We start from the raw sequence: 25,387 nt of genomic DNA, 5'->3' as shown, positions 1-25,387 counted from the left end.
ACAAAACCAGCTCAGATCTATCAGAACCAGGGCATAAAATGATAACAGAAGAATCCATTCATTGCCTCCTACCCCGCTTCGATCCCCAAAAAAGGAAATAGGTTGAGTCTGGCATGACTCACTCTCAGTGAAGGCCAGCAGCTGTTATCATTGCTTCCTTTTCTAGAGGCTCACTAACTACCCCTTTAATTATTATTCTAGAATTTTGCCAGTCATTGAAGTCATGCTCACTGGCCTCTACGTTGTGGGTTCTATTCTCTGCCTTTTGGTAGATGGTCCTGTTGTTAAGTCCCTGCCCTCAAGCAGCTTACCATCTACACAAGCAACTGAAGAAGGCTGGTGACAGTGATTTTAACCCAGGTTCAAAACTTAACTGAACGCCAGCAGGTGGCATCTCTCTGTGGGTCAGGTCTCTGGAAATATCTATCTACCAAATCATATCTACCCCAGAACAAAGGGAATGGTTCTAATTCAAGAATACCTACGGTGCTGGGAGAGAACGTTGGGTGCCATGGATGATAGAGGCCTGGATTTGGAGTCAAAGGACCTGGATTCGAATCCTAGCTCCACTTGCTACCCTCATGCCCTTGGATAGCCTACCTCAGGAGCTCATCCATAAAATAAGAGGGTTGAGCCTGATGATTTCTGAGGTCCCTCCAGCTTGTGGATTGGACAGACATTTCAGTGGTCATCATATCTCCCCAGCAGAATGTAAACTCCTTGAGCACCAAGATAGTCCTACTTCTGTGCTCATTTCCCCAGTGCCCAACACTTAGTAGGTGCTTCATACATGCTGGAAGATGGATTTACTCCTCCGGGGGAAGCCGGGTGAGCCCTGATTCTCCACTGCCAACATGGCATCTGACCACTCAGCCAGGTAAAGTTTTGCAGCTTCCTCTATGACACCAAGAGCACAGATCATGATGGACAGGCGTCACTCAGGACACAGGTGCCCTGGAGGAACCCAGAGCTCTTCAGACCAAATATCTTTAATCAGAAACAGAGGCCCTGAACCAGTCAGTGGAGACGATCCAGTTCCATGTACATGAACTATCTCTGCCACCCACGTAGGGGCATTTGGGTCAGAGTTATGTAAGCTCTTGGAGGGGAGGGATCCCTGAGGGAAAAGCGGAGTGGCTTCACGTCCTGCAGAGCACTGCGTGCTGGGCCTCCCACTGAGGCCGTGCTCCCACAGGGGTTTGCTGGGTGGATGGAGAGATGGATGAATGAATGAACAAACGAACGAATGAATGAATGAACAAACGAACGAACAAATGAATGAACAAATGAATGAGTGAATTAACAAATGGGCAAACTGAAGAAACGAATCTTTTCTCAGTAAAAAAGCAACTTACAACTAGACATAAACTTGTGAAGGTCAATTATAGTATCATATATCTAGCACATGTTTGTTTAACCTTAACATTCAGGGAAAAGAATTTAAATTATAGCCACCCATTCATCATTACATTTCCCATCCTTTAAGGGTTTTAAACTGGCCATAGAAATGAACTGTCAGCATGGTTAATTTTTTCTAATCTCTCTTTCTCTCTCCCTCTCTCCCTCCCCCCCCTTTTCTCTCTGTCTCTCATCTTTCTCTGTCTCTCTCTCTGTCTCCCCCCATCTCTCTCTTTCCATCTCTCCCTCTCTTTCCTCTCTGTCTCTCACCTTTCTCTGTCTCTCTGTCTCCCCCCATCTCTCTCTCCCTCTCTCCCTCCCTCTCTTTCCTCTCTGTCCCCCCATCTCTCTCTCTTTCCTGTCTCTCACCTCTCTCTCTCTCTCTGTCTCTCTCTCTCTGTCTCCCCCCCATCTCTCTCCCTCCCTCTCTTTCCTCTCTGTGTCTCACCTCTCTCTCTCTGTCTCTCTCTCTCTCTGTCTCCCCCCATCTCTCTCTCCCTCTCTTTCCTCTCTGTCTCTCACCTTTCTCTGTCTCTCTGTCTCCCCCCATCTCTCTCCCTCTCTTTCCTCTCTGTCTCTCACTCTCTCTCTGTCTCCCCCCATCTCTCTCTCTCTCTCCTCTGTCTCTATCTCTCCCTATTTTTCTGTCTCTCTCTCTGTCTCCCCCCCATCTCTCTCCCTCGCTCTCTTTCCTCTCTGTCTCTCACCTCTGTCTTTCTCTCTGTCTCTCCCCATCTCTCTCTCTCTCCCTCTCTTCCTCTGTCTCTATCTCTCCCTATTTTTCTGTTTCTCTGTCTGTCTGTATTCTCCTCCTGCCTGTTTCTTCCCTCTCCTTTGAGTTTTTATTTGGGTCCTTCTGCTTCCAAATGTTCGGGAGTGTTTGCAACAGATCGATTTCTTCACATAGAGCCTTGTTCTGTGCAGAGGAAAGTCACAGGATCGGAGCTGGAAGCAACCTATAGCTTTGGACTCTGGATCTGGTCCAAATCCCTCATTCCACAGATGAGGAAGCTGAAGCCCAAGGAGCTTAAGAGATTGACCTGAAGTCACAAAGCTGGAAAACCGAAGATATTGATTCACAGAACTTGAGTGGGAAAGGCCCTCCAAGGACCTCTCACCTAATGCGCACCTGACCGAGACTCCCGAGTATCCCTTGAGCTAAAGTATTTCTAACAAAGGGTCCTCTCGTCTCTGGCTGAAGACCTCCAGTGAACAAGAACCAATCCCCTGCTAAGGCGGCCCACGCCCCCTTGAACGGCTCTCATTGTTCCAAGGTTCTTCCTGACATCGAACTAAAACGGGACCCTCTGCATCTGCCGCATTGTTCCTGCTCGTGCCCTCTGGGACCAAGCAAAGGCAGTCTCTTCCTTCTATTCTAAAGCAGCCCTCCAACGCCTGAAGGCACCTGAAGGCGAGGCTCTTCTCCAGTTTAAATGGTCCCAGGGCCTCCAGCTGTTTTTTCTGTGGTGTGGTCCCAAGTCCCCTCACCAGCTGGTCACCCTCCCACCCACGTCCTTCCTGAAACACAGTTGGCACGACTGACCACGACTCCACATGTGGTCCAGTCGGGTTGAGGGATGATGGGGCCACGGCGTTCCTGGTCCTGGACGTGTCCTCTTAAGGAAGGCTGAGATCACACCATTGATAGCTGCCACATCACACTGTTCATGAGCACTGTCACCTTGCTCTCTCTCCCATCCTGTACTTGTCCACACAGGTGGATGTTTTTAAACTCCATTCTAGACTTTATATTTCTATTAAATTTGATCACATTAAATCCAGCTCATTGTTTCCACCTGTTGACTCCAGGTCCTCAGACTCCAAACCCACTGCCCTCCCTCCCGGGATACATGCTGTCAGATGGCTTGCCGCCCCTCTTCCCTGGAAAGTGATGGGCAAAAGCAAGACTTTACTGACAGTCGGGCTGTAGTAAAGTACCAGGAACCGCACAATTCCAGACTGGGAATCCTGACTTGAGGCAACAGGGGAGTACAGGCATGGCTCCGGAAGCAGCTCCCAGACCAACCAGCAGACCTCAGAGGTCCAGCTCCATCTTCTTGACCCTTGGCCCCTTGGCTTAGCTCCTCCTGCCTGGCTGGAGCCAGAGAGCTGGCCGCAGGAGTCAGCATGTCTCAAGAGGTTCCATTGAAGCAGAAGGTTGATGTGTCTGGGCAAAAATGTACAGCCCAGAAGGGCTAGAGGGCAGGGCATAGGAAAGGGGATTAAGGCCAGCAGCGTGCCTGGCAAACCTTGTCCTCATGTACCTCAATAAGCAAATACAAAGACTTCAAGGACCTAGGAGTTCTCTACTGATAATTCCTTTCACAGAAACAGATAGCACCCAGTAGCTAACTTACGGACTTGATGATACCTGAGGCTTAGAGGGATTTCACAGGGTTCCACAGCAAGCCTGAGAAGAGAAACTGGACAGCCTCCCCCACCTCTTCCTGATTCCGGGTCCACTCTCTAACTATAGGACCACACTGGATCCAGCAGTCAAATTATCTACTCATCTAAGGAAATGAATACAAGTTATTTAGGCCACAATTTGCATCGAGGGATGTATAAACCTGGTTTTCCTTTGCACAGACAGACAGACCTAAGACACATAAAAGCTGAGCCTGCTGCAGGTAATTCACTGACGTGGGGCCTCGGGTCCTTAGGGCAGCGGGCTCTCCCATCCTGTGTCCTCCTTCAGGAAAGGGACTGACCTTGGGAGAGCCTGAAAGTGATCTGCCTGGCGCAGTCCAGGGGAGGCAGGGAAGCTGGCAGCGGGGAGCAGAGCCCTAGACCCTCCCAGTTAAGCCAGAAAGCCTGAGGTTTATCCCAATCCTGTTTTCCTTTTCTGCTCAGCAAGGACACCCACAGGCGGGGGCAGGCTACAGTTGGATGAATGGACCACAAAGACCCAGCCATTGATTTCTCCAGCCAGGGCTTGTGAATCTCGGAGGGAAGCAGCCTCAGTGTTGATGGGAAGGCTGGGAGCCTTGGCTTGGAGGAGGCTGCTGGTCCAGACTGCTACAGGATTCCAAACGGAGGTGTGGTGATGCGACGAACTCAGATGACCCCTTGCCCTCTCATGGGCTTCCCAAGGCTCTGGGTGAAAAGCAATTATCTTCATTCTGTCCAATCCAACTTAACACTGCTCTCTTGCCTACTGTGTGAAAACATATAAAGTGCAGCTAAGACTGGGGTCAGGTAGCCCAGGATCTGGTAACAAGGATTGGCTCTAGACTCAGAGGGGTCAGGGCCTGGGTTCAAAATCCTGCCTGCCTTGAACAAACCTCTGCCTGTCTGCAAGAGGCCTCAGTTTCCCCATCTGTAAAATGAGGGAGCTAGGACAAGATGGACTGCGAGGTCCCTCCCCCCATCCCTTCCCAATATCCTCATGGAGATTTTAGCTATTGGTAGGGGGAAAGACAGACCCACAGATAACAACAATAGACAATTAAAGGAAAAGCAGTTCCACCTGTAAGTGGCAGCCCGGTGTTACTGTGGTTATAGTGCAGGGTCTGGATACCAGAAGAGCTGAGTTCAAATCTAGCCTAGAACATGAGCTGTTGACCTTGGGCAAGTCCCCTAACTGCTGCCTGCCTCAGTTTCCTCACCTGTAAAATGGGGGTAATAACAATGACAATAGCATCTAACTCCTGTCATGAGGATTAAATGAGAGAATGTTTGTAAAATGATTGCAAACCTGAAAACGCAATTTAAGTGAATGCTAGCTAGCTCTCTGCTCTTACTGTTATGTGCAAAGCCCTGGGAAGCCAAGCTGCCCCTGCTTTGGAGGAACCCACTTTTGAAAGCAGGAAGCCTATGATGTATTTCATCAGTGCAGAAACCTCCCTCAACCAATGCAGATCAGCAACCTCAAGTCTTAGGGACTTGCCCAAGGCTGTTCAGCCAGTGTGTGCCAGAGGAAGAACTTGAATCCAGGTCTCTCTGTGTGATGACAACAAATATTTCTGAGGCCTCAATGTGCCTCATGCGAGCCTCACAGCCACCCTGTGAGGCCAGTACTGCCAAAACACCCATTTACAGATGAGGAAACTGAGGCACATAACCATTCAATGACTTGTCAAGGTTCACCCAGCTCCTATTAAAGACAGGAATTAAACTTTGGCTTTCCTGACACCATTCTATCCACTGATGCCAATATGTGATGAGCACATTAAAGGAATATACAGCCAAGAGCTAACTACACTAGCCCTCAGAGAAGAAAGGTCACTGTATGAGGGGTAGGGAGGTGGTCAAGGAGGGCTGCCTTCCTAGAGAAGGTAGCATTTGATTTGGGCTTTAAATGATAGATGGAAATTCAATGGGTGGAGAAGGATGTGGAAAGAGCCTAAGCAAAGGCATGAAGGCAGGAGAAGATGCTGGGCAGGTTCAGGGCTCAGAGCATAAATAATCCAATTAAGCCGGAGCATAGCCTGTGTGGAGGGAGAAAGAGATGAGGCTTAAAAGATAGGATGGCACCAGACAAAAACAATCTGAATGTTACTGGAGAGGCAAGAGGGAGCCATGGAAGGATTGAGCAGAGGAGGGACGTGAAGGGTCTATGATTCTGGTGGTGCCTTGCAGGACGGCTTGGAGAGAATGACCAGAGAGGCTGCTTTGGTCAAGGTGGGAGATACTGAGAGCCGGTACATGGAATGCATAGGAAGAGAGGAATGGGCAGCCGTGTGATGGGTGTGGGATTGACAGGACCTTGGTCAGCGATCCAGCAGGAAGGAAAAGAGAGGAGAGCTCAAGGTTTCAAATAGGAGATTCTGGAGGATGACACTGACTAGAACAGGAAGGTCCACGGAGAGCCTGACACACAGTAGGTGCTATGTAAATGTTAGATGTTATTATTGTTGTTGAGTCATTTTTCAGTCATGTCCAACTCCACTGGGAGTTTTCTTGGCACAGATGCTGGAGTGGCTTGCCATTTTGTTCCCTAGCTTGTTTAGCAGATGAGGAAACTGAGGCGAACAGGGTTAAGTGATTTGCCCAGGGTAACACAGCTAAGTACGTAATTATTATTACTACCTGAGTTCAAATCCTGCCTCAAACATTAGCTGTGAGACCCTGTCCAAAGTCACTTAACCTCAATCTCAGTTTCCAATAATAGCACCTACCTTAAAGGATTGTTACGAGTATCAAATGAGATGATGTTTGTCAAGAACTTTGCCAGCCTTCATAAAACACTACATAAATGCCAGCTGTCACCATCATCGTCATTATTACTCAATAAATACCAAATAACATGGGGACACCACCAATGGCAGTTGGGGGCAGGGGATCAGCACAAGCATCCTGGAGGAACAGTTGGCCCCACATGAAGCTAGAATCTGCCCATCTCACACCAGGGCTGCTTCCCCCTTCCTTAGGCAGCTTGGTGGCCCCTCCCCCACCCCAGGCTCCATCATATTGGTGCAGGATTTAAACACGTCAATAAGCATTTATTAAGTACCTACTACATGCCAAGCACTGCACTGCAGATACAAAGAAAGGCAAAAGCAGTCCCTGCCCTCAAGGAGCTTCCAGTCTAATGGGGGAGACACTGCAAATGACTACGTACAAACAAGATGAAATTGGATAAATTGGAGATAAGAGAGAGGGAGGAAAAGGAGCAGTGGCAGGAAAGGCTTGTGCAGATGGTGGGACCAGGAGAGGACTCTTGAGGAGCTTTTTAGGAAGGCGGTTTTCTAAGGAAGGCAGTGAGGCACAGACAAAAGGTAGGCAAAGGGTCTGGGTTCAAGTCTGGGCTCTGCCCCCTACCACCTAGGTGACTCGGAGCTTCATGTCACTGGCCTGGGGCCTCTTCTGGAAAATAAAGGGGGGGTGGGGTTGGATTGCTGCCCTCTAAAGTCCTGACGAACCCCAAGTTCAGGATCCTATGTTTCGAGGTCATTCCCTGGGTTGAGTGGGGTCATCACTAAGAAATAGGCAATGATAGAATACTAGAGCTGAAAGGAGGTTTGGAGATGAGCTTACCTCCTCATGGTACACTTGAGGAAACTGAGGCCCGAGGAGGCTTCCAAACCCGGTCATGGATCATTGTGTTAGTGCTGGACTTGAAGTCAGGAAGACTTAAATTCAAGACTTGCCTCAAGCCCTGTCTGTCCATGGACACGTCTTCTGACCCAAGTTTCTTCATCTATAAAAGGGGATGACAAGAGAACCTAACACACAACTGTGCCAAGTCTTGAGGTCATACACATAGAATATTTTGCTACATAAATGTTAGCTACTATAATTTTTTTTAATTAGCAAAGCATTTCTTTTTTCTCCTTACCCCAAATGGAAGGGGAAAAAAAGAAAAGAAATATAAAACCCTTGTATCAAGTAAGCCTGGTAAAGCAAAACAAATGTCTACATTGACCCCGACAAAAATCTGCATCTTGTTCTGTGCATTGGTCCATCGTCCCTCTGTCCCGAAGAGGGCAGCATTCTGACCAGTGCTCTGGAATCCTGGCCTGCAATTGTGTGCATCAGAGCCCTTACACCTTCAGAAGTGGTCATTTTTATAGTATCAGTGTTACTGTAGAAATTGTTCTGCTCACTTTACTCTGCAGCAGTCCAGACATATCTTCCCAGGTTTCTCTGAAATAGTTTCTCCATTTCATAAAGCACAGTAGTATTCCACTGCATGCATATGCCAGATTTGTTGAGCCATTCCCCAACTGATGGGAACCCCTTCACTTTCCAACTCTTTGCCACCACAAAATGGGCTGCTATAGATATTTTTTATAATATAGGTCCTTTTCCTCTTTCTTTGATCTCTGTAGAGCATAGGCTTACCAGTGGTATGGCTTGGGTCAAAGGGAAGGCACAGCGTAGTTCCAAAGTGCTTTCCAGAATGGTTGGACCGATAAACAGTTCCACCAATAATGCTTGGATAGTTTTCCCGCAGCCCCTCCAACATTTGCCATTATTACCTACTATCATTATTATTATTTTCAGCATCACTTTTTACCATTATTACAGAGATGCTCTGACATGTAATGGTCCCAGATTGCTGGGCTTTTGGAGTTTGGTGTCTGCTTTCCCTAGTTTTTCTCTTTCTTCTCTTTCTGTGAAGAGAAGTTGGTTCTTCTCAGGGCTGACAGCAGAGCCACTGATAGGGAATCTCCTAGGATCATGGAATCTCAGAGATGAAATGGATGGCAGCAGCCAGCAAGTCTAAGCCCTCCCTAGACCATGCCTGACACCTTCAGAAGACCTGATCTATTTAGCTGCCCCATAAAGCTTTCTGAGGATTGCCTCCTGCCTAGCATGGCCTCCTTCCCCCTCACTGCCTGAGCAGCTTTTCCAGATCTTTGTCTCCACCCCCAGTCATGCCCTACCCTCAGGAATACAACTCAATTCAATTCAACAAACCGCTGCCACAAAGGTCCGTGGACTGTTACATGCTGGGGATACAAAAAGTAGTCCCTGCCCCCAGGAGTTTCCATTCTGCAGGGAAAGAAGATACAGTATGAACTCAGAGAAGTTACAGTATCAGTCTCTGATTTCATTGTAAACCTTATGGCTAGTGCACCATTCATTCAGGATACCTCTGCAGGATTCCCCCACTCCTCGAGGGTAAGGCAGGGACTCCTTTTCTACTTTTGTCAATGTGCCCATTACAGGTGATTGACAGGTATTTATTGAATTAGCCACTTTCACCTTTGTCCTTATTGTGGTTGTGTTCCACTCTCCTGTGACCCTAGGTAGGGTTTTCTTGGCAAAGATACTGGAGTGGTTTGCCATTTCCTTCTCCAGCTCATTTTACAGATGAGGAAACTGAAGCAAACAGGATAAAGTAATTTACCCAGTCTGAGGTCAGATATGAACTAAGGTCCTCCTGACTCCAGGGCTGGTGCTCTATCCGGTAGGTCACTTAAAATTTCACAAATAGATGGATTTGGGGGGCAGGAGGAAGGGGAAAGGAGAACGGATCTCCAGGACATTGCCAGGCAAATAGCCAACTGAGGAAGATGCTGAATTCAGTTTTATAGACAAATCCACGTGAAGGGATCCAGGCTTTGAAATTCAAATAACAAGATTTTGTCCAGGTGGGGGAGGTGGGGAGTGGCTCAATCCAGGAGATGCTCAAGCCTTAGATTCTGCCCCAAGGCCCAGAGGTTCCTTAGAACTTGGAGGTCCTTAATCCCAGCCAAGGCAAGGACAGTAGGTGCCTTTCTCATTCCCCATCAAATAAATGGCCTTCCCCCTCTGACTTCTCTATATGGCTGTTACTGTTTTCCCCCTTGTACCCTCCTCTGCCCCAGTTTCAGAATTGGCCATTGAAATCAACTTTTTACTGCTTAAAGGAGGCAAGAGTGCCTAGTGATCTAAATTCCTTCCCCGGTTTATTTGGCTTAATCTCTATGGGCCTCAGTTTTCCAATATGTCAAATGGGATAATACTATACCATTCCCCTCTCCTGGTTCTCCTCCTATGTATCTGACTTCTTTTTAGTCTACTTTGCTCTGCCAGGAGCCCTCTTTTCTTCTCCCTTTATACTACTTCATTGGGTGATCTTAATAACTTCCATTGATTTAATTCTCATCTCTATGCTAATAATTCTCAAATCTGCCTTTCCTGCCCCAACCTCTCTGCTGACCTTCAATCTCTCACCTCCAACTGCCTTTCAGATAGTCCAATACTATATTATAAAGATACTTAGTTTACAAAGTAATATGATTCTAATTCTGGTGTTTAATGTCTATTAATAAACCCATGCTGAATTTACTTTTCTTTTATGTCAGGGTTTCTAAACCTGGACTTCAGGAATTTGAGTTTCTAAAAAATATTTTGATATTTCCATTTCAGTGTAATTGGTTTTCTTTGTAATCTATGTATTTAACTTTGTACATTTAAAAACCTGATTCTGAGGAGTCCATAGACTTCACTAGGCTATCGGAGGTTTTGCCATGACACAAATAAAGGTTAAGAACTCTTGTACTATAGAGAATTTATTTCAATTCAACAAGTATTTGTGTGCAGCTGTGTAGTGATTTGGTATTTGCTAATACTTCACCTTAAACTTCTTTTCAAAAAGTAATAAAAAATAAATTAAAATAAATTTTAAAAAATCTAGCTCCCAAACCCCAAAATATCTCCAATTTTTAAAAAATTTTACTTATTTTTTCCCCAAAAAGCTGGGACAATTTGCAGTTTTCATTTATGATTTCTTGAAATATAGCTCTGAAAAAACTGGCTTTTAAAAAGCCCATTGTGGAAGCGGAGCCAAGATGGTGGAGTGAAAGAGGTGACTTGCTTGAGCTCTCCCCCCAAACCCTGCAAATACCTATAAAAAATGGCTCTAAACAAATTCTAAAGCAGCAGAACCCACAAAAAGACAGAGCGAAGCAAATTTCCAGCCCAGACAATCTGGATGATTGATTGGAAAAGTATATCACGCTGGGTGGAGAGAGGAGGGCAGTGCGTTGTGGATGCGCAGGCCTCAGGGAACCTGGAGCAGGCTTCAGAGGACTGCATCGTGGGCAGCTGTGGCAGTTTCCAGACTTCTCAATCCATGAACGCCATAGATAACTTAGAAGGTCAGTGGGAAAAGTGTTTCTGCGGTGAGAAAGGAGCTAGGTCTCAGAGCCAGTTCCAGAATGCAGTATGACGAGAGCGGGCCCTAGGGCAGTGACTGTGTCTGAGCTTCCAGCTCACAGACTGAGGGGGAATCAGGTGGCTGATCAGAGTGGGACTGTAGGGATCTCTTTGCCAGTGCTGAGGCAGGAATCTTTTGCTTTGCCGTGCTTGGATCTGGGTCACAGTTCTGGACAGCGGTCCTGGGGCAAGAAGGAGCACTGGCATGGTGGAGCTTGTAGTGGCTATGGAGAGAAAACCCTTCTCACAGTTCCAGGACAGAAAGGAGTGCTTCTGGTCACCAACAGACCAGAGCACAGGCCAGGAAAGGAGTAATGCCCCTTATCATACCACCTTGCAAGAACTCAAAATTTACAGGTTCCTACAAGTATCTCTGAAAACAGCTGTACAAACCCCCGAAGCTTAGAACAGTACATTCTCCACATTGGAAGCAGACTCTTACCTTAACAAAGAGTTTAAAACTCAAGTAATTGGCCGGGATCATGAGTAAGCAGTGCAAAAAGAGTCAGACTATATTATCTTACTTTGGTGACAAAGATCAAAACATACAACCAGAAGAAGACAACAAAGTCAAAGCTCCTATATCCAAAGTCTCCAGAAAAATATGAATCAGTCCCAGGCCTTGGAAGAGCTCAAAAGGGATTTTGAGAAGCAAGTAAGGGAAGCAGAGGAAAAACTGGGAAGAGAAATGAGAGTGATGCAAGAAAATCATGAAAAACAAGTCAACAGCTTGCTAAAGGAGACCCAAAAAATACTGAAGAATATAACACCTTAAAAAATAGCCTAACTCAAATGGCAACAGAGGTCCAAAAAGCCAATGAGGAGAAGAATGCCCTAAAAAGAAAAAGTGGCCAAATGGAAAAAGAAGTCCAGAAGATTACTGAAGAAAATACTTCCTTAAAAATTAGAACAGAGCAATTGGAAGCTATTGACTTTATAAGAAATCAAGACACTGTAAAACAAATCCAAAAGAATGAAAAAATAGAAGACAATGTGAAATATCTCATTGGAAAAACAACTGACCTGGAAAATAGGTCCAGGAGAGAGAATTTAAAAATTATTGGACTGTCTGAAAGCCATGATGAAAAAAAGAGCCTAGACATCATCTTTCAAGAAATTATCAAGGAAACCTGCCCCGATATTTTAGAACCAGAGGGCAAAATAGAAATTGAAAGAATCCACCGATCTCCTCCTGAAAGAGAACCCCAAAGGAAAACTCCTAGGAATATTGTAGCCAGATTCCTGAGTTCCCAGGTCAAGAAGAAAATATTACAAGCTGCCAGAAAGAAACAATTCAAGTATTGTGGAAACACAATCAAGATAACACAAGATTTAGCAGCTTCTACATTAAAGGACCACAGTGCATGTAATATAATATTCAGGAGGGCAAAGGAGATAGGATTACAACCAAGAATCACCTACCCAGCAAAACTGAGTATAACCCTTCAGGGGAAAAAAATCATCATTCAGTGAAATAGAGGACTTTCAAGCATTCTTGATGAAAAGACCAGAGCTGAATAGAAAATCTGACTTTCAAATACAAGACTCAAGTGGAACATGAAGAGGTAAACAGGAAAGAGAAATCATAAGAGACTTATTAAGGTTGAACTGTTTACATTCCTGCACAGAAAGATGATATTTGTAACTCATGAGAACTTTGTCAGTATTAAGGTAGTTGGAAGGGGAAAAATTACATGTAGATAGATAGATAGATAGATAGATAGATAGATAGATAGATAGATAGATAGATAGATGGCACAGGGTGAGTTGAAGATTAAGGGGTCATATCTGGAGAATAAAATTAAGGGATGAGAGAGGATTATACTAGGAGAAGAAGAAAGGGAGAGGTAGAATGGGGTAAATTATCTCACAAAAAAAACAGAAAAGAAAAGACTCTTACAGTGGAGGTGAGAGGGAATGAGTGAATCTTACTGTCATAGGATTTGGCTTAAGGACAGAATAACATACACATTCAATTGGATATGGAAATCTGTCCTAGCCTACAGGAAAATAGGGGGGAAGGGGACAAGAGAACAGGGGGATGATAGAGAGGAGGGCAGATTGGGAAAGGGGTAATCAGAAGCAAATACTTCTGAGGAAGGACAGGGTCAAAAGAAAGAATAGAATAAATGGGGGGGCAGGATAGGATTAAGGGAAATAGAGTTAGTTTTTCACAACATGTCTACTATGGAAATGTTTTGCATACTGCACATGTATAACCTATATTGAGTTGCGTGCCTTTTCATTGAGGGTGGGTGGGGAGGGAGGAAGGGAGAAAATTTGGAACCCAAAGTTTTAAAAACACATGTTTAAAAAAATGTTTTCACATGCAACTGGGAAATAAGAAATACAGGAAATGGGGTACAGAAGTCTGTCCTGCCCTACAGGAAGATAGAAGGGGAAGGGGATAAGAGAAGGAGGGGGAGAGATAGAAGAGCAGGCAGACCAGTGGAAGGGGTATTCAGAATGCATGCCATCTTGGGGTGGGGGAGGGGCAAGATGGGGTGAAAATTTGGAACTCAAAATCTTGTGGAAGTAAATGTTGAAAACCAAAAATAAATGAATTTGTATTTCTTTTTTAAAAAGCCCATTGTGTTCCAAATAGAGCTACTTGACTATTCTTTAAACCCAAATCACTCTGACTTTCATCACATGGCCAATAACAGCCCCCAGCCCAAGCCTCTGTGGCTCACTGTTAGGTTCTGCTGGCCTAGAATGTGTACAAATAGTAGTTGCTTCCTGTTCTGGCCAGAAACTTTGAGGGTCTTCGGTTCTTCTCCTCCTGGACTGATATTTTTGTGATGGTGAATTATGCAAACTTTTGTCTCAATGCTTCCCTAGCCTTAGTCATTGAGTGGGTGGGTGTTGCCTCAGACAAACTGAGAACTGGGAAAGACCTTAATTTGGAAAGGCCAAGGTCACAAGTTACATTCTGGGGCATTGCCAGCCAGTCTTCTCAACTTTTGTCTTGCCACTGGACTTTGATGACTGTAGAGGAGAGAATAAGGCTGATGACTTTTTGAAGCTCTGCCTTTATACCCATGAAATCATGGATCAAAAAAATAATAATGGACTCCCTCCATTATTAATAAACAGATAATAATGAAGATAAAAACTTAGACTCCCTCATAGAGTAACTATGAGGAACACCTGTTAGCAATCACCACAGTTTCCTCCTTCACCCCTCCCTTAGATGGCCTGGGAATCCTCAGGCCCCTCACACATGTGCCTCACACTTTTCACAAGAGCTACCCAGAAAAGTCACATCTCTCTGTTTTTTCTCCACTACAGATGAAGACTTTCTTTGATCTCTTGATGGAAAAAAGGAGAAAAGATGCTTGAGGAAAATCCTGGCAAAAATGACAGTCCAATTTTAATTAACATAAGCCATGGGAATAAAAAGGGGGACCATTATGGAAGTATGAAGGACCCTCTTAAAAATCTCAAAGGTAGGTACCATCTGGGGACACAGCAGAACAGGACAGGTCTGCCTGGGCCTCCTGGGCTCTCCTCACCTCTTGGAGCAATAAGCCGCACCATGAACACAGGTGTACTAAGTGGGCCCAGGAAAAACAAAATAAGCTCAAGCCCCCACCCCCCCAGGGTCCCCCTCCTAAGAAACAGAACAGCTGTAGGATTCTCACTTACCATCACAATACAGTTTTCCATACGCCACCATGAAGGCCAACTTTTGATGTTTAAAAAATTGATCCATGTGACCCCACAGCCCAGGGTCTCCCAAGCTCTGAGCTCCCATGGACCCGGTTCAACAATTCTGGGACTACCCCAAATATCACAGTGCTTGGCACAGACACTTAATAGATCTTGATTGACACTTCCATAAGCTTTTGGAGTTTTAAATTTTTCTCCCTCTCCCTCCACACCTCCCTCCCCAAGATGATGTGCGAAGTGATATCGGCTATACACATATATTCCTATTAAACACATTTTCACATTAGTCATGTTGTAAAGAAGAATTAGAACCCATAGGAGGAACCACCAGAAAGAGGAAACAAAACAACAGAAGAAAAAAAGAGCAAATAGTCTGCTTCAATCGGTTTTCAAACTCCACAGTTCTTTCTTTGGATATGGATAGCATTTTCCATCATGAGACCTTTGGAGATGTCTTAGATCCTTGCATTGCTGAGAAGAGAGAAGTCTGTCAAAGTCAGTCATCACACCACGTTGCTGTTACTGAATCATTACAGGCATTAAGTGAAGCAAATCCAAGATCGTAGAACTTGTTCCCATCACAGAATTCTTGTCCTGCATCCCACCAAGTAATGACCATCAAAGACTTGAAGCAATACTGTTCCCACAGGACTCCAGAACACCTGTATTGTCCTGCATTGTGGGTTTGACGTGGGAAACTACTCAGGCCCTGGAAATGGTTGTTTGTAACCGACCTCCCACCCCCTTCCCACTTGTGATTTATGTATACATGCTGTAGCTTTACTCCAGCATAAAAAGCATTCTTCACTCTGAAACTAATTAATTAAACCACTACCTGTTTCCTGGCAAACAAGCAAACAAATAAATAAATTTTGATTGATAATTGACTATTATGCCCCCACCCAGAGTTTAGTTTGAGAAATTCTAGAATATGGTTCATGTCTAGGTTTCCACAAATACAGGGAACAGGGTCCCCAACTTATAACCAAGCACTTAAGATGTACAAAAAACATAAATGTGACAAATGTATTTCAAGTACAAGGCAATCTTTTCTTCACTCCCCAGACATAAGAACTGACAGAAGCCCATAAACAAACGTAGAAAACCTATTCGGAGCTTATAAAAGTCCACAAGCAATAAAGATAATTCTCTTTCCTCTTCGCTAGGTCCCACTTTTCCACTAGAGTCCCAGAATTCTCCAAACTCAGCCACTCCCTGTGGTTGATTTCCCTCAGAAGAGAACAGAACATCCTGGAGACCCCTGTCTCCTATGAGGTCCTATGTAGTGTCCTCAGGGTAACTGTTGCACCCTGTGATTTTGTCTGCCCCTGGCCTCAAAGGGAAACATACTCTGGAACTGCTAGCCAGGCCACCCCTAATTGTAATGGGGGTGGAGGCTGAAAAGTTCCAAATCATTTGCTCACCCATGTTGTGGCTCCTCTGTCCTCCTGTTCTGCTTCCTTTGAGGAGAGTGGGGAAGGGAGAAAGAGGCTTTCTTTTATTTTTTCCAAGAGGCATACTGTTCAGAAAACTTCCCTCCTCCACTTGGAAGTTACAGCTCCCTCGAGTCACCAACTTGGTATTAGTTGAGAGGCAATGCCTTAAGCTGGCCAAGAACTCTCCCTTGTCTGGCTAGAAGGCTATATTCTAGGATCCCACTGTCGAGGAAATCCCTTCCCTCTAACCCAGGAGAGAGAGGTTTAGGAACGACTTTGTCCACGAACTCCCCTCCTGGCCAAGTGGGCAGATGTGTGCAGCCCCCATATGCTGTAGTAGGATACCCTGCTACTGCCCAGGGTGATTCCATCTTTTCAGATGAGTAAACCTACCCCCAGGTCCTTGCTCTCTGGCATGCTCAGAAGAGAAAAAATAAAGGCGGATGGTAGCCAAGAATTCTTTTCTTGAGTGACTCTCTTTCACTTCTGCTCCAAGGCAGCCCTTGATTCATTCATATCATTCCTAAATAGCCTCCCAACCCTGCCCCCCCCTCAGTTTTCTCCATTTGATTCTCTTCAGAAGCAACACCAAAGGGTAAAGGCAGAAAAAGCCAATGAGCCTGAGTTCACTTTCACAGGCCAGTGCAATAAGGGGGTTCATCCCACTGGAATCCATCCTCCCAGCCACCCCCTTTATCTTGGGGGCAGCTGCAACCACTAAGAGTTTATCAGGAGCTGCCTTTTGTCCTCCTAGCATGGTGCCAATGAGTGTGCCCACCCCTCTGGGGAGAGGCATCTGCAGTTAGAGTTTCCAAAGTGAGACTTCCCCTTGTAAGTTCATCCGCATGATTAGGCAAGTCTCACTCTGACACACTCAGACTCCTTCCACCTCCCCTTTAGATGATGCTTTCTGAGACCCTTGAGGGTAATTGTATTTGTATTTCTATCCCCAGTGCTTAGCATAGTGCCTGGTATATAGTAAGTACCTAATAAATTATCTATCCATCCATCCATCCATCTATCCACCTATTCATTCATCCATCCCTCTAGCTATCTAGCTATCTACCCATCCGTTCATCTATCTATCCTTCCACTCATCTGTCCACCCATCCACCCATCTTTCTATCCATCCATCTATCTATCCATCCATCTATCCATCCATCCATTTATCCATCCACCTATCTAACCAGCTAGCTAGCTAGGAACTCCTCTGATTAAGACCTCGCATCAGAATCACAGCATTTCAAAGTTGGAAGAGGCCTCAGAGATGTCCAATCCATACCTGAGAAAGAACACCCTCAAAGACATGCCTGGCAAGTAGCCAGTGCTCGATGTGTTGGGGAGGAGCCCACTGCTTTCCACTCAGGAATAGCGCTAATTGTTAGGAAGTTCATGATGACCTTGAGCCTAAACTGACCTCTTTGAACATCTGTATGTGGCTTCTCCTAGTTCTGCCTTCAGTCTCATTTCTTTCACCATTGCTGTCCCTTCAAACACTTGAAGACAGCTGATATGGGGTCCCTGAGTCTTCCCTTCTCCTGACTTAGCCCCTCAGCTTCTTTATACCCTCCTCCTGTGGCTCCTCACTTTCCTCCAGACTTTCCAGAGTATCTATGTCAATCCCTAAAGGTCTCTGTGAGCACAGGAACCAGGACTCAAGCCAGATTCATTTGAGAAAATGACCACTTGTCAAAAGCCTGTTTCCTCCGGTGACACTGATCTCCTGAGGACTTAGTCTGGATAATGTCAGGACTCTGCCTGCCTCCCCCAAGACCGTTCCCAATGGGCAGATGATAATAGCTACTGTCCATTGAGCTCTTTACGGTAAGGGTGATCTCATGGCATCCTCACAACAACTCTGGGAGGTAGGTACTACAATTATACTCACTTCGCAGATGATAAAACTGAGACTGAGAAACATTAAGTGACTCGCTGGATGTCACGAAGTAAGTGCAACTAGTAAGTTTCTGAGTCAGGATTTGAAGTCAGGTCTGCATGAGTCCAAGTCATCCAACGTCCTATCTACTGTGCTACCTAGCAGCAGTTAATATGATAAAGAATAGCAATGACAATATGTTGCATGTGTATAGCACCTTCATGCTTTTCAAATTCACATCTCTCATCCCTTTAGCAGACTGTAAGCTCCATGAGAGCAGGCATTGTGTCTTTTCCAAACCTTGAATCTCAGCCCAGAGTTTCCCACACAAAAGACATTTAGTTATTGTTTAAAAATTATCGTTGATGGATTTGGCCAAGACAATCCAGCCTTATGACCCTGAAGGAGTTTGCAGGCTGGTGAGAGGATTGGACACAGGAGCTTCTATGATGAGTAGGAAGATGGACTGTGAAGATGCCTCAGATTTCCTTCCAAACCAAGAGGAAGGTGCCCTAAAGGCCGCTTAGTCCAACCATCTTAGGTTTAAAGCTGGGAAGGGCCTCAAAGACCATCTACTCCTACCCCATCATTTTACAGATGAAGAAACTGAGGCTCAGGAAGATGGTGATGTGCCTACAACCCAGGCATCCTGGCTCCCAGGCCAATGCTCATGTCATCACACAATCTTGTGGGTTTGGCCAAAATTCCAGAGAAAGACAGCTTGTCTCCTTGGAGCTGAGGTCTGGGGGAGGGGGAAGGGGAGTGTACGTTGAGGTTGAAGCACCCATCGGCAGCGCTGCCATTGGCTCAGAGGTGAGGCTGACTGCTCTTCAGAGAGGGAGAGAAAGAAAGGCCCTTTTCTTCCAGCCTTTTCCAACCCCTTCCCCCTCCCCTACCTCTGGCTTTTCCCAGAGCTGTGGCTTACAGGATTGGGCAGGCTTCCACGACTGGGTGTGGTTTGGGGTTCCCAAGGGAAGATCCCCAGTTTCTCACCAAATTTTGCCTCCACTACTACCCTGAATCTTTTTAATGGGGTCAGCTCAGCGGCACAGTATAGAGCTTGGAATCAAGAAGACCTGAATTCAAATCCTGCCTCAGTCACTTACTGTGTGAGTGACCTGGACAAGTCACTTTATCTCAGCCTCAGTTTCCTCATCTGGAAAATGGGGATGATAAAACCTTTACCTTACAGGGTTATAGTGAGCATCAAAAGCATCATACGACACATGCAAAGTCCTTTGCAAACCTTAAAGTAATATATAAGTGCTAGTCATTATTACTATTTTGTTTGGAGAGATAAGACCTCAAATACCCCTAGGAGGAATAACAGACTGGTTTCAATTCACATGACTAAGATCTCTCCCTTCTGGAGAGAACCGGAAGAAGAGAAAGTAGAAGCTGGACAGGAACATCTAGAGTCAGGCAGGAAGGGAGGTAAAGGCTCCATGGAATAGTTATGTGATTGGCACAGCAGAAAGAGCATTGGATTCAGAGTGAGAGTACCTGAGTTCAAATACCAGTTCTTCCACTCGTGAGCGAAGTGACCTTGGGTACATCACCATCTTCCTGAGCCTCAGTTTCTTCATCTGTAAAATGATGGGATAGGAGTAGATGGTCTTTGAGGCCTTTCCCAGCTTTAAACCTAAGATCCTTGGACTAAGTGGCCTTTAGGGCACCTTCCTTTAGGGCAAGGGAATACATCTACATCTATAGAGGACAACTGAAGGTGGAAGAGGCCATTAAGGAGACCAGGGAAGGCTTCCTATAGGAGGTGGAATCTGAACTGAGGCTTAAGGGAGCCTAAGGCTCCTAAGAAGTGGAGAAGAGCAGAGAGTGTGTTCCAGGCTTACAGCCACAGCCTGTACAAAGTCTCAAAGACAGGAGAAGCTGAGTCTGGGGAACAGCAAGGGAGCCAGGCAGGCTAGCAGGATCGTAGCTGGTATGTATAACAAGCCTAGAAATGTCAGCTCAAGTCAGATGATGAAGGGAGAGTTCCCTGTCAGGAAGGACAGACACCCTTGGGGTCCCTCCAGAGATTTACAACCCCTTAATCTCCCTTGTCTCTAAATGTAGTATCGAAGGATCACAGGTGTAGACAGAACCTTGGGAGGGATCTTGGATGGCCCCCACAGGGTAAGGTCACACCGGGAGAAGGCATCTGAGGCAGTATTCTCAGGTTCTCACACTGCAAAGCCTGTGCTTGTATCCCTGGACCACACTTCCTCCCCCAAAGGTTCCAGAGCTCTCACTGTATGCTCTTCACAGATCTTCTTTAAACTCTTATTGTTTCAACTGGGGACATGTTGTCTTTCCAACTCGGTTGTGAGCTCCCCAAGGGCAGGGGATTAATTTCTTCCTCCTTTTCCACTTCCTCTCCACACTAAACCATGAAGAGAAGTGGATCCTCAAAGCCAGGGCTCTTATACCCAGCACAAGGACCCTGGTATCAGTGTCTGCCATTGCTCAAGGGAATAGCTCAGAACCAAGAGGTCCATGGAGGCCAGGGATCTAGATGGAAAAGCAGGTCCCAGGGCAGGCCACAACTCAAGGGTTAGAGAGCTAAAGATGGAAAAAGGAGTCTAAATGCAGGCAGGCAAATAAGAATCAGGGCCTCCCTAAATAAATGTGAGGACAAACAATAAAAAGATCCCAAATGGAGCAAGCAGGCAAAGCTTAGACAGTACACAGAAGCCAGGGGCCAGGACAAGACAACAAGCAGAAGACCAAGCAGGGCATCAGAACGGCAGTCATGTAACACCGGAATGAGAGCCTTGAATCAAAGCAGCTCTTCCCACAGTCAGAAGTTTCTTAATCACTTTCTGCTAGAACAAGATCCACTACCAGGGTCCTCAGGGCAGGGCCAGCTCAGAGCCTAGAGATGTGACGAAGTGAGTCCTATGGGAGAGATGGTCAACCAGCCAGCATGATTGGAGTAGGAGTCTGTGGCCAGAAGTAAAGATGGATTCTCACGCCCTACTGCTGCCTGGTATGCACAGTGCTGGGCAATTAGTAGACACATAATAAATCCATATTAAATTTAATAAAGCTGAAGAGTAGAGGAAAATTTGTGTCATGGTTATTTAATTGGTATAGAGCAGAAGAGGAGACCTTTCCTTTTTAAGCAAATCCCCATCAAGACCTTTTCCTGATTTTACATCAGATGTTGCATTTCTTCATTCCCAGGAGTATTTGGTTCCCAGTGGCCATCCACAGATTTGAATGCATTTTACATGTCTGTCCTTAACAACCATTTGAGTCTGCCCTAACTCATGCCATCCCTCCTGACGATGGGACATTAGAAGAACTGGACCGAGTTGAGAGTCTTTCTCTGTAAGCATCTTTCTCAAATATTTCATGCTTCATGATTTTTTTCTTTGTTTTCACATAATTGTCAATTCAGATCCAGTCCCAACCACTGTGTTTGTCTAATTCCAAAATTCTCCATGTTTCAAAAAGTTATGGAATTTTCCTCCTGCTGATCTGAATAAGGGAGAGAAGGACTCTACTATATCAGTAAATTGATAGATAAGCATTTATTATGTGCTTACTATATACCAGACTCTGAACTAAGTTCAGGGGATAAAGACAGGCAAGAAACAGTCTCTGGCCTCGAGGATCTACATTCAAATAGGGGAGATGACATACGAATAACTCGTTGGCTTCTTGAACTCCGATGCCCCTGGCAACTCTAACCTTCTATGAACCTTTAATGTCTTAGCTTGAATTCAAAACACTAACTTGCAGTGAAAACATTACTCCAAATTTCCAATGAATCTAATTTGCTGTCACAACTTCAGACTTCCACAGGAAAGTTATTACTATTTCTTTTTACCATAGACTCTAAGTAATAGAATCATAGAATGTTTACATTGCAATTGAAGCACCTGGTTTTTTGATTCACCACATTCCTCATCCCCTGCTCCTACCTTTCCCAGGGAGCTGTTCATTTCTTTGATGTGTTTAACAACTCTTGATAAAAAAAAAAAGCCTCTTGATAAACAAAAAAATGTCTTTGATATGTTTAACAAAATGTTTAACAACTCTTGATAAAAAAAACAACAACAAAGTTCTCCTTCCATTTCTCTCTTACCTCCAGAAGTCTTGGTGTCGTCTTTGGGAGTTGTTCAGAACAGCAGGGAACATTGGTCATGGTACAATGGCTGACTTTTATAGAAATGGTCTGTTCACACATTCATGGCAGCCTTGATAAAAACTTGAGATGGGCACAGGCTGACTTTCACAGATTGGTTCTATAGAGAACAACATGTTTACAGACACATGAGTGACTGAGGGATAGAGAGAATATAAAATCCAGCTGCGCTTATTACACATTGATTTTGAGACAGGGTTTGATTTGGAGCAGCCTTGAGGCTTCCAACAAGCTTCCTCCCAGGTACAGCTCATGATACCTTATTGTAACCCAACTGCAGACTAACTGGAATTAGCTTTGTTCCAAATCCAGTAAAGTGTCAATCAGTAAGAAACGTGCTTGCCAAAGGAGTTTGCAATGATCACAGAAAGAACCCAGGGTTGAAATCAGAGTACCTGGGTTCAAATCCTGGCTCAACCACTCCCTTGACCTTGGGCAAATCATTTGGCTTCTGTGGGCCTCAATTTATCTATCTGTAAAGTGGGGGAGTTAAACTAGGTGGCTCCTAAGGTTTCTTCAAGCTCTAAATCTATGACCTTCTGTCCCCCACAGAGTTCTCATTGATGGAAGGTTAATCCAGTGCTTCTGTTCATAGATGGTACTTTATTAGTTCTGTTGAGCCTTGGAAAGATGCAAAAATCCCCTAATGGAAATTCACAGCAATGCAAAAGAAATGGACCCAAGCATCTGTATATGGGGAAACAGGTGGAAAAAGGAAGGTCCTTTTTTTGTCCTCCTAGGACTGGGCAGATCAGTTAAGAATTTAGAGTTAAAGTGTGGATAAAAATGGCAGAAGATGAGATGGAGTGAGAAATCATGACCTGGGCGAGGGAATCCCAGAATCTCAGCATTGGGAGGGACCTCGGAGACCTCAAGTGCACCCTAGAACATAACCAGATCCACCTCCCATGAGGGGGAGCCCGCCACCTCCCCAGGCAATCTATCCAGGAGGGGACGGCTCCAGGTATCAGGAAGTTTTTTGAATCTTGAACCTAATTCTTCCGCTCTGAAACTTGCACCTGTTTCCTCTTGGTTCCACCCCAAGTGTTTAACGCTTTTGCCGCACAGCTGAGAGAGGGCAGGAGGAGAAGGGGGTGTGGGGGGGGAACCTGTCCATGCTGTTGGGAATGCAGATGATGGGAGGGGGAGAGAAGACTGGAAAAGCAGGAGCAGGTTGGAGAAGTCCTTTAATGACAGAACTGGGAATTCAGACTTTATACCACAGGAACTAGGGAGTCAGCAGAAAGTGTTAAGACATGCTCAATCAGAGCTCGGTGTCAGGAGATTACTTGGGTGGTGAAAGGCAGGGCCAGAGGCTAGAGGCAGGGAAGCAAATTGGGATGTTCTGACAATAGCCTGGGGTAGAAGAGATGAGAAGCTAGGGTGGTTACAGTGGGATTAGCAGAAGAGTGGCTAGGGAATGGAGACTTGTGGGAGACAAAAGCAGCAGGATTTGCCTCAGATTGGATTTGGGAGAGCAGGGAGAATGGAAGGCGATTCCCAAGCTGGGAGCCCGCATAACTGGAAGCCTGGTGCTTGTATCCACGGAAGTGAAGGAGTTTGGGGGGTAGATATGCCCACAGCCCAGTGGAGGTGATGGACCTCCAAAGCACTCAGTGGATGGCGAGCACCGGCATGTTCGTGTTGGAGGGGGCAGGAAATGCCAGTGCCCCAAATACCCTGGAACCCCTAGTTCCTTAAGAAAGTGCCCTGGAGGCTACACCTGGGACCATGTTTTAGAAAGGACCGTGAAAATGTTGAGACTCTGCCTTACAGCTATGCAGGCTGCCTGTGGAGCCCAAATTCCTTTCATGGACAAGCCTGCAAAGGTGCAGAGGCAGGAAGAGAGCGGGGCCTGGCAGCATGTGGGGCACTTTCTGATCGGCTGAGAGCCTATCCACAAGATCTTGGAAGTCCTTCTCAGGATCCCCTCGTTCTGTTGTGGACGTCTGGCTCCTAATCCTTTCTTACCTGTCCTACCTGAGAATCTATGCTGTTCACGGAATGGGGGGACAGATGGATGGGCGGATGATTACATTCTAAAGAAAGTTTTCTGTCCCTCACTGTGAGTCCGTGGACACCCCGGAGCACCCACACACCTCTGCCCCAGCTGGCAAACCTGTTCCCAGGAGACGCCCTCCTCTTGCTCAAGGATGAGATCTGTGAGAGAGCCAAGCGCAGCGAGGACTGCCTGGTTCTGAGGGACACTTGCTGTGGTTTCCTCTTTGGCCACTGGAGGGAAATGCAAGCCTGACGGAATCCTCCGGGCCAGCTGACACGTACCTTGGTGGCTGGAGGAGTGGGGAGGGTGGGGGTGGGGAGAGGTTAACTTCCTTCCCTTCCCAGGTAACAGGCCACTTATCTCCAGGATGATTCTGCAGCAGTGCTCCTGCCCCACAGCCCTTTAAACAGTGGCCCTGTGGGCTCCATTCTTTTTTCTAATCCGGAAGCCTTCATATCTTAATACTAAATTTGGAGTCAGAGGGTCTGGGTTCAGATCCTCCCACTGACTCTGCCACTCACTATCCAGGTGGTGTTGGGTCTTAAGCTCTCTGGGCCTTGCTTCCTATCTATCAGATGTGGGGGTTGGACCAGATGGCCTCTGGGGTCTCTTCCACCCAAAATCTGACTCTCCTGAGGGCCAGCCTTGGGGTTGGGAGGACTTTGTTCAAGGCCAGCCTCTGACACCTCCGGGAAAATCTTTAAACTCTCAGTGCCCTGGCACCTGTCTGAGCAACACAGGAGTTACCACCTGTGTTGGTGAAGGGAGTTTCTAAACAGATGAAGACACAGGTGCAGGTTAAGCAAAGGAAGACTACGTCTAAAAAAAGAAGAGGTTCACACATTCTAATAATAGCTAACATTTTGATGGTGGTTTAAGGTTTGCAACATGCTTTACACAGACTATCTCATGCCACACTCACAGTAGGGAGAGCTAAGTACAGCAATTAGTATTATCAGCATTTTAGGGAGGTTAGGGGCAGCTAGTGTCTGAAGCAGGATCTGAACCCAGGTCTTTTCAAGTCCTAATGCAGAACTCTGGCTGCTCTGCCATGTTGAAGAAGACAGCCAGTCAAAGCCCTCAATTCCTGAGGTTTTTGACTTAACAGGATTATAAGGATTTCCCAGGTTGTTCATTTCTTGGTTTTTTCCAGCCTGGTTGGCCTCCTGTTGGTGCCAAGGGGAACACTGCTGATAAGGAGGGCCCAAGGGCCAGCTCGGCCTTTTTGGACAAAATCTCTCCCCCTATTCTTTTTAAAAACA

General features: G+C 45.9%; 1 long non-coding RNA gene across 2 annotated transcripts; it reads right to left on the bottom strand.

Annotated features, from left to right (window-relative positions):
- Positions 1-1,295: 1,295 nt before the first annotated feature.
- Positions 1,296-24,984, bottom strand: LOC110210166 (uncharacterized). 2 transcript variants are annotated; one of them, XR_013483262.1, is made up of 5 exons: positions 24,243-24,984; positions 22,064-22,223; positions 19,477-19,559; positions 7,378-10,950; positions 1,296-4,555 (listed from the first exon to the last, which is right to left on the bottom strand). It is a non-coding gene; the product is annotated as an uncharacterized LOC110210166 (long non-coding RNA). The 2 variants fall into 2 exon arrangements; XR_002325042.2 differs by having other exon boundaries at positions 7,378-7,540; positions 24,243-24,956.
- Between the last annotated feature and the right edge of the window lie 403 nt (positions 24,985-25,387).

This window comes from Phascolarctos cinereus, unplaced genomic scaffold (assembly GCF_003287225.1).
Source record: "Phascolarctos cinereus isolate Bilbo 61053 unplaced genomic scaffold, phaCin_HiC Scaffold_7;HRSCAF=346, whole genome shotgun sequence".
Classification (NCBI taxonomy): Eukaryota; Metazoa; Chordata; class Mammalia; order Diprotodontia; family Phascolarctidae; genus Phascolarctos; species Phascolarctos cinereus.
The sequence above is the reverse complement of the archived record's forward strand: the minus strand, read 5'-3'. Positions and strand labels throughout refer to the sequence as shown.